This window comes from Periplaneta americana, chromosome 1 (genome assembly GCF_040183065.1).
Source record: "Periplaneta americana isolate PAMFEO1 chromosome 1, P.americana_PAMFEO1_priV1, whole genome shotgun sequence".
Classification (NCBI taxonomy): Eukaryota; Metazoa; Arthropoda; class Insecta; order Blattodea; family Blattidae; genus Periplaneta; species Periplaneta americana.
The window spans coordinates 79,285,885-79,295,567 of NC_091117.1; the positions used below are offsets into that span (position 1 = coordinate 79,285,885).

Genomic DNA, 9,683 nt, shown 5'->3' on the forward strand with positions numbered 1-9,683 from the left:
AATCGGAAAAAAACAAGGAAAGATATTAAATATGCAAAATAAAAATATATATACATTTAAAAGGAAAAACCCTCGAAATATGCACTTATGCAAAATAAAGTTGGCTTCGTTCGAACGTAGAAACCATGATAGGCAAAAATCCATTTTCACTTTTTCAATATGCCAAATAAGTAAAAGCATGCAATTGCATGAAGTTTCGCGGTCTAGTGATAACTAGAATTTTAGCATATTTTCATGTTTTATGCATTAGTTGCAAATCATATGCTACCATTATATAAATGTACTACAAGTGATTTGTAACTAAAGCTTACAGCGCATATATATATATATATATATATGCATATTTAAGGGGTTAGTGCATATTTCAGCTTTTATTGCCTATAAAATCATAGGCTATTTCGTTATTTTTTAGCAATCTGGTGTTTAAACGAAGATCGGTAAAATGGAATACATAAGAAACGAAAGCATTGAATATTTTACTTATACAGACAGTGCACTATTGTCAGCGAATCATTCTGAGAAGTCCGCGGCAATCAACAAAGCTCTCCATGTTAAATGCACTGCTGACTGTGCAAGTGTATAATATTGGGGTGTTATGATGGATGAAAGTTGAGATTGAAAGAACAAATAATTTAGACAAGAAGCTGCCTTATCATGTACTTCGTATATGCGTAACATTTTGGCAGTTGTCAGGAAAACGCTGCAATATGATCGGAAGTTACAGTGTTTATAGATTTCTTTGCGCTCACAAAACTCGAATTCCGCCGCCTGTCAACAAAAGACCTAATATAGGCACGATAATGCAATGTTCTGTGTTTTTTTTTTGTGGATGTGGCAAATTAGAATGGCCCAATTTCATTTTATTGTAGTGACATGTCAAAGAAACTTCGACAGTGTTTCAAGAGTGCACTATATTTTATAATAGTTTAGCCGCACGAAAATTATTGATTTTGAATTAGCCTAGTTCTCTCAACGATGCCTAACGAAAAATATGCCAGAAGTGTACTATTAAGCAGTGAGTTGGAAGACAAGCAACTTTAACAACTGATGGTGTCTCAATATTCTTATGTGTAATAGAAAAATCATCAATAGGCCTAATAGTAAATTGCTTAAAATAGAATATATTTTTTTTTAATTTTTAACAGTGCATATTTTGTTATTTTTAGTGCATATATACTGGTTTTAAAGTGCCTACGTACGTGCATATTTCGTCATTTTTAGTGCATATGAATCCGCCCCCTAGTAACAACGCAATAAGTATGTGACACAAAGAGGTGTAGACTACATGTCCCATTCTAAACAAGAAACATGAAAGTTCCATGTAGGTATTCTTACTGTCTCAACGCTACTGAAAGAAACATGACCTTGTGTACCTTATTTTCAAAATATTTCAGTACTAATTTCTTTGTAAAACATAATGCTTCTCTCTCCACGGGATTATTCCAGAGGAAATGTACGCAGATCAAATTGCTGATATTACCCTATAAAATTGTTTACTCCTTATTTACGGTTATACGTTAACAGGTGGATATAAATTTGGGTTCTCGTGTCATCGGCGATCTGGTTATAAGACAACAAATATAAATCAGTGGAATGTGTTGCAGAACTGGTTTAGAAGCCAAAGACGGTTAGCAAAACGAGTTTTACAACTTCTCAATATTCTATTTTATGTTTGAACTACTGCCAAGCATCGGATGAGAATTCAGGAATGTGCAGTATTTCAGTTTCCTAGGAAATAAATTAGCGTGAATCCAAGATGTAAAGGACAACATTTATAGTGTTACGTGGTTCCTCCCAAAAATGCAGATTCGTGAATACTCCATCAAATTAGGAACAAGCTTTGAATGAACAATTACTACAGTGCTTTTTTATCTTAACAAATGTCCTGTCATTAGAAAACATCTCTTGAAGATGTTTCAGTTAAATTGATGCTGTTTAATTAATGTTACTAGTAATAGGTAAGTTAGTTACTTCTTAATTACACGTATTTTTCTCTTCCTAAAAGGTATCTTCTATTCAGAAATTTTCCACATAGTGGACTAGGAACAGATGTAAACTAAGCAAATTTTATAAGTCAGCTATCAATAAACTAGGCATCAGGTTCCAAAATCCGTCTTATCCACTTCTAGACGAAATTATGTTCGCAGTAGTTTCAGAATTTATTCCTCTTCCCTACCATTCTATTGACACATGATGTTCCAAACTACATTATGTGGCACGTTATGAGATGTTTTCTTTTCGGTGCCTGATATTCTTACTTACTTACTTACAAATGGCTTTTAAGGAAATCGGAAGTTCATTGCCGCCCTCACAAAAGCCCACCATCGGTCCCTATCCTGAGCAAGATTAATTCAGTCGCTATCATCATATCATACCTCTCTCAAATCCATTTTAATATTATCTTCCCATCTATGTCTCGGCCTCCCTAAAGGTCTTTTTCCCTCCGCCTCTCAACTAACACTCTATATGCATTTCTGAATTCTCCCATACGTGCTACATGCCCTGCCCATCTCAAACGTCTGGATTTAATGTTCCTAATTATGTCAGGTGAAGAATACAATGCGTGCAGTTCTGTGTTGTGTAACTTTCTCCATTCTCTTGTAAATTTATCTGTCTTAGCACCAAATATTTTCCTAAGCACCTTATTCTCAAACACCCTTAACCTATGTTCCTCTCTCAAAGTGAGAGTCCAAGTTTCACAACCATACAGAAAAATCGGTAATATAACTGTTTTATAAATTCTAACTTTCAGATTTTTTGACAGCAGACTGGATGATAAAAGCTTCTCAGCTGAATAATAATAGGCATTTACCACATTTATTCTGTGTTTAATTTCCTCCCGAGTATCATTTATATTTGTTACTGTTGCTCCCAGGTATTTGAATTTTTCCACCTCTTCAAAGGATAAATTTCCAATTTTTATATTTTCATTTCGTACAATATTCTCGTCATGAGGTTTTAAATTGAGATGATCGTGGAAGGCACTTTGCCTAAGGTCATTAATTCATATAAATTATTATAAGTGACACTATGTAAAGATTCATTTTTAGAATCGAGGAAAGCTTAGTAAAGACACTTCGTTTTGGTTTTCTGTAGTTGAGTTTCCGAGATCTACGAAAGCCTAGAAGCAAGAGGACAACCCGGGCAACGTCGGATACTTTAAGCTAGTATGTGTGTGTGTTTGTGTGTGTGTGTGTGTGTGTGTGTGTACACTAGAACTTAAGAGGGATGAAGTTACAGGGGAGTGAAGAAAGTTACACAACGCAGAACTGCACATATGGTATTCTTCACCTGACATAATTAGGAACATTAAATCCAGACGTTTGAGATGAACAGGGCATGTTATACGAGTACGTATCTGTGAATCCAGAAATTCATATAAAGTGTTAGTTGAGAGGCTAGAGGAAAAAAGATCTTTGGAGAAGCCGAGACGTGGGTTTGAGGATGGTGGGATACGATGCTTGGGGGCTGGATTAATCTTACTCAAGATAGGGACCAATGGCGGGCTTATGTGAGGGCGGCAATGAACCTACGAGTTCTCTAAAAGCCATTTGTAAATTATACATTAGAACAAATATCGAGTAAATTACTTCTTGGAATCAGCTTTGAGAATTAAAGTCAATTCTTGAGATTCTATTTGCATCATTATCAGAGAAAATAAATTACTTCCAGATACTGATTATGGAAAAATACGGCCACATTGTTAGAAGAAATCGTACAGAAACTTACGAACATGTTATATACGCGCAGGCAATGGAGCTGTAAGCCAAAAACCGCCGCTTCTGAATCAGAGATGCTGAAAATATGTATTTCCTTGAACATTTTAAAATATATACGTACTTTTACATCATCACAACTTTTTTCCATAATACTTCGTTAAAAGTGTTCATCATATCTCTAACAATCATAAAGTAAAAAGAGTATAACTATAGGCACTGTAACTGGTAAAAATTCGGCCATAGAGCACACAAATCATTAAAAATAATTTTGTACAAAGCTGAATGTCTTTGTTTTGGCATGCAAGTAGAAATAGTAGAAAACAATCTTTGTAAGAGGCACCGAAGCATGAAGCTGTGCGGATAATCTATCATTACCATAGCGATCGCAAACTTTTCAAGTCGGGAAGGTATAATCTAAATTATGGTTAATGGAATGTTGTCAAGACAAGTTTTTAGGAGTACCTTACGCATGTTATGATAATGAATGTAATACTGTTACACAGATTAATTTAAACCTAATAGCTTTGCAATACTTGCACATTTTAAACAAATGCGTGGGTCGTATATATCTCCCTAGTGCTAATCAAGTCTCTCTTAAAATATTCATCTCGTACTTCATTCTATTTTAAAGACTGATAGAAAACCTACGACAAAGTAAAATACATTATTCACAACAAAATGACGGATATCTGTTTTGAATTTCATTATTAAAAGTAAATGAGGAAAGCGATAATGACTGTAATTTCATACCTATCCCTCATTACAGAATTTATTTTTTGCACTCAAGTATACCAGAGTACAAATTATACAATTTTAATTTTAATAAACATACGCCATAACCATTTCTATATAAACTTCATCATATTTTAATGAAATCCGAAGACATTTATTTACTTCATCACTTGTAAATTACCAAAAATACCTTAGGATAATGAATTTAGGAGAGATAAAAATCTTTAAAATTTTCTCTGAAAACAAAAGCAATGATCTACAAATTATTTTGTATCGCGAACACTCAGACCTATATCAGAAAATATTTGCCCAACGTTAGGTACCTAAAATAATAAAATCAAGCATTTAAATCAAAATATGCAACTAATACAATTACATTCTCAAATTTAAATGAATGCATTGAGAAACAAATACACAATTTTCTAATACTGAAATTAATTAAAATGGCGATGCATTTTATTTAGTAGCCTATTCAATAACAAAGAAATTAATGTTATTATTTTTGTCAGTGTAATGTTTACTTCTCTACATGGGTACAGAGTTGCTATGTACAACAAATATCTTATTAAAGTCTTCCGATTTTCCGCTAAAAGAACCTTGATAACTGAAAATAACGTTTCTACTATTTTAAGTAAAGATTAACCCATCAAAATAGGGCAGACTTAAAATTATTTACAATAATTCGCAGAAAAAATAATAATAAACGACATTCCAAAATACGGTATATACTTTTTAAAGAAAAGTAACCAAAATAGATGTTACCTCAATTTTTTCATATAGGTACGCATATATTTAATCTAAAATACAAAATAATGTATATTTATAAGTATAGACAGAAATCTATGAAAACGACAGAAAAATATGTAAACAGCTATAAAAATGATCTTATGAATTGAAAATGTACAGAAAAAATCCAGAAAACCACTCCCTTTCGATCGAAACTTGACAAAGAATTAAACTGCTAAAGACTCAAAACTTTTTACCTATCCTGGCCTTAATTGTAATACTATCTAATGCATGTTTCGATAAGTGTAATCGATAGTTAGCAACAGAGACCACGTGCCTGTGTATGTGTGAAAACAGACCAATTTTAAATTTATTAGCTATAATTTTCTCATGTTCATTAAAAACTCCAAATAAGTAGTCTATTCAATATTTTCAAATTACTTTATCGATGAATAAACATTCTTTTTGCATGAATATTGAACACTAATGTTCGATATGTTGATGTTATAAACCTCAATATTTCAAAATTAGCAATGTGAAGACTTCGCACCATAGGAATCAAGGTTCGATTCCTGGCAGGTATTGTAACTCTGTTGTCAAAACGGCGATGTAGCAAGCTTTCTCAGACAGCTTGAATTTTTCTTGCCATTGTCTTCTACTATTGTTCCGTTATCGTAACTTTTTTTTCACCTGCTTTGAGTAGATTTTTCGGTAAAATTTTTCCTGTGGGTCCGTTTGGAGCAGCTCCAGAATGCTTGGTAATGCAATGAATCAGTATTACACACTCGGAAAAGACGCTTAGGGTGCTATTCATAGACATTTCGCAGCACGCGCTACGAGCTTACTAAGCTAGCCCCGGCTATCCACTGGTTACTAGTACAGAATTCAAATCATATCCTATCGCTAACACTGGTTTATGAATACGAAAAACGCTGATAATCCACCGAAAGCCCGCGCTAAAAATGTGTATGAATACGGCCCTTAATGTTCTGAATTACAAAGAACGAAATTGAATTTAAAGAATAAACGTAACTATTACTGGTATATAAATTAATTTTATTATGTAGAGCTTTTCTTTGTAATGTGGCGTGTTGAAAAGTTACAAGTAAATGAATGTACATAATATGTATTATTTTATTGTTGCTAATGCAGTGCTGTAGTTGGAAACAAATTTAGCGGGTATTGTTGAAATCTCCTTGTTCAGACTAGACTCTGTATGGACTCATAATGCACTTCTTTGCATGGTTACTTCTTCGTCACGAGTAGGGTTACCATCCTCCGACAAAAGGAGGATATATCTTCTTTTTTAATAATTTTATCCTGCCGGCAGGCATTTAAAAAAAAATTGAAATGTCCGGCATTTCGCATTTCAACTAGAATTAATATAAATATTGAATAATGTGCGATATTATGCATAGAATATCTAAACAAATGGTGAAAACCTATGAAAGAATTTTTACTGCTTTCAATGGTTGAAGCTGGAGCACATAAAATATGATTACCTATTAACATGCAATGAGTTCTTACACTCTAAAAATGTCACTATTCATAATTCTAAGCTATTTTATCAATTTTATTCTGCAATGTACAAAGATATACTAATCAAGTTAATTTGGACAAAGATTTAAGTTTAGATAAACAACGGTGCAAATTCTTCAATTACAATAGTTCTGCGAGCACTGAAACTTTCTCGGAACTCTTGAACATATGTCAATTCTATTTATTTATCCCAAGTCACAATGGAAGTGTTGAGAGAGTATTTTCCCTAATATCTATTCAATGGACAAAAGAACGAAATCGCATGCTAACGGAGATAGTCAGAGGTATCATCACGGTGAAATATATTTTCAAGGACATGTCCTGTAAACAGTTCCATAGTTATTTGTTACAAGATAGAAGTTTGTCTCTTCAGGCTCTTGTGCACAAAGTGGGCTCCACCGATAAGTAGGGTACAGATGTAGGCTTAATACTGATCCAGCAACTAGTGAGGAAACTGACTAAGATGAGCTATTATTTTTATCTGTAATTTTGTTCATACCAATTTTTAAAAAGTCCTCCTTTTTCAGTAATGTCCTCTTATTTTAGAAAACATGTCCTCCTATAGAATTTCTTCTCATGGTAACTCTAGTCATGAGTAACCTCTGCAGACCCTCTTCCGGATTGTAGTCATAATTGCATATAAGGCAAGAAATTAAACGCTGACATTGGTGACCCAACACTTTTAGGAACAAAAGCCTAAGAACTCCTTTCTTGAAGAGTAGGCCTATTCCTTTTCTTAGTGCAGATATCGTTCATTACAGTAGTCTAATGCTCATTCACATTATTTAGTTGAAATTGGAATAGAATCTATAATATGGAATCAAGATTCATGAACGCACGGAAAGTAACAATATTTCCCTCCTCTAGCAAACTGCTAGCATTACATCTGAGCGAGTTTTAAAATTAATGAATCAGTACAGCAGAATTCTTGAGGCGCCACATCATGAAATTTGCATTCTGCGGAGACATCTACGCAAATTATTAAATTAGCGAATCAGTGTAGTAGATTCCTTGTGGCGTCATGCGATGAAGTTAGTGTTAATTACTTACAGAAATAAGATGGCGGCATGCAAGCTTGAAATTAACAAATCAAAACTACTACTGAAGTTTCAGACCATGGTTTTCGATAAAACAACGAATAAACAAGCGTTTAAGCAAAGGATATGAGATGCTAGCTGCTGCTTTTATGCCATATATCAGAATCAAAATGTTTTTCGAATAGCTAACATTCTCTATTTAAAAGTCTATTAAAGACTATTTAAATATAATTAATATATTTTCGAATGTATATTTTTTCCCAATACGGTAACAGCGAGTTTTTATTTTAGACGGTACGGCGTACCGGCCCAAATATAGCACTGTGGTAATGTCTTTGTTGTCATGGAGAAAGTGATTTGAACAATTTTAATTCATTGCTATGAATGAAGTCATTGCTTAGGTTGCTGAGGACGGCGAAATAAAGACCAGTTTACATACCAGTTATGAATAAATGCAATTTAATCAAAGCAACGACTGTCGCCAAGAGCGACGGTTCACTGATATTTATTTTAAAAGAATCACTTTGTATTTATAGTAACAAAATACAATAGATGAAATCAATTACTCACCAAATGAAGTGCTCACCGGCTTGTAGAAACTGACTAGAAAACCGACGACACGATGTTGACAATCTTGAGGAACGTTAAGGACGTCATTCACGAATGTATATATGAAATGTCATTCTTCGTCACAAATTGTCAAGTGAGATCCTTTAACGACTATGACTGCGAATGTAATCTTCCAGAACTGCCAGTAGCGTTTCTTACACCTGAAAGGAAAACAATATCATGTAACTGCCAGTCGAACTGTTATGCTAACGCAATAAAGCCCGCGCCTGCTGACACGTGAGTGAGGATAGAGAGATTTATTTGTTAGACCGTTAACCTCCCACAGTAGTACTGAGAAGGTAAACACACCCGGCACGTTTCACACCACAATAACCCATCTTCTATTCTTTCGTTTTACGAATCATTTGGACGTGAGTCAACACACCTCAGTCATAACCTTGGCCTCAAACATTTTTTGTAATATGTTCCGCAGAAGTTCTTTTCCTGTTACGGAAGGTTTTGTCTCAAGTACTGATCGGTGTGGCAATGGAACTACAGGAAGAAATACTGTATTTAAAAGAATACATACAAAAAAAAAAAAAAAAAGGATTCTTAATTCGACATTGAAAATCTCAGTATGTGTTACACGTACGTTTCGTCTTGGCAGCGTGGTACTATACGACTAATACAAATGCATTCGCCAGCTAAGACCACCTCTCTATGTGAAGGTTGAATTTGAAGTGACCGTCCATGACACCGCTACCTTAGTTTTATAGATGAGTGAAGACTTTGACACTGTGATTGGTGCGCGTCTTCACCCTCCCGCCCGATAAGAAAACTATGCTAATTGACGTCTGAACATGTTCCACGAAACTGCTGTGCATTCAAGGTCTGGGGGTGGAATAGCAGTAATTTATTTATCTCGCCTATCCTTATTATAATGTAAGACAATAGGCACGTTTTCTCGGAGCATTTCTGTTGCATCCATCACTTAGTTGCACTGCTATAATGTTGATCTGACTAGCACATCAGAACTATGTATTTGTCACCAGTACCTCCAGCAAGTCATAATCAACATCGTGGCCTCACCATCATCATAAACGTCATGAATTGATTTTTGGTCCGTTTCTTTAGTAGTGGTCTTGCTTTCTGTCTTCCAACGTTTCTTCTATATGTGTTGGTGCTTTCAGGTCAGTACGTCTAAATATACGAGGTCTAAAATACATAATGTCTAATCAGCAATTACGGCTAATGAAAAATAAGTTTACAATTGGATATAATGCCAAAATGTCTCATTTTTAATGAAGTCTAATTACAAATAATCTATTGCGGCATGATCTAATGCCAAAATGTCTAATTGGAAACAATGTCTATTCAATGT

General features: G+C 34.3%; 1 protein-coding gene across 1 annotated transcript in view; it reads right to left on the bottom strand.

Moving 5' to 3' along the window:
- The window catches only part of Cht10 (Chitinase 10), a 178,385-nt gene extending 169,309 nt beyond the window's left edge, over positions 1–9,076 (bottom strand). The window contains exons 1-2 of the mRNA XM_069822742.1: positions 8,955–9,076; positions 8,324–8,523 (exon numbers count right to left, since the gene is read on the bottom strand). The gene's annotated coding sequence lies outside the window, so the exon portion shown is untranslated. The remainder of the gene's footprint in view (positions 1–8,323; positions 8,524–8,954) is intronic.
- Positions 9,077–9,683: the final 607 nt, after the last annotated feature.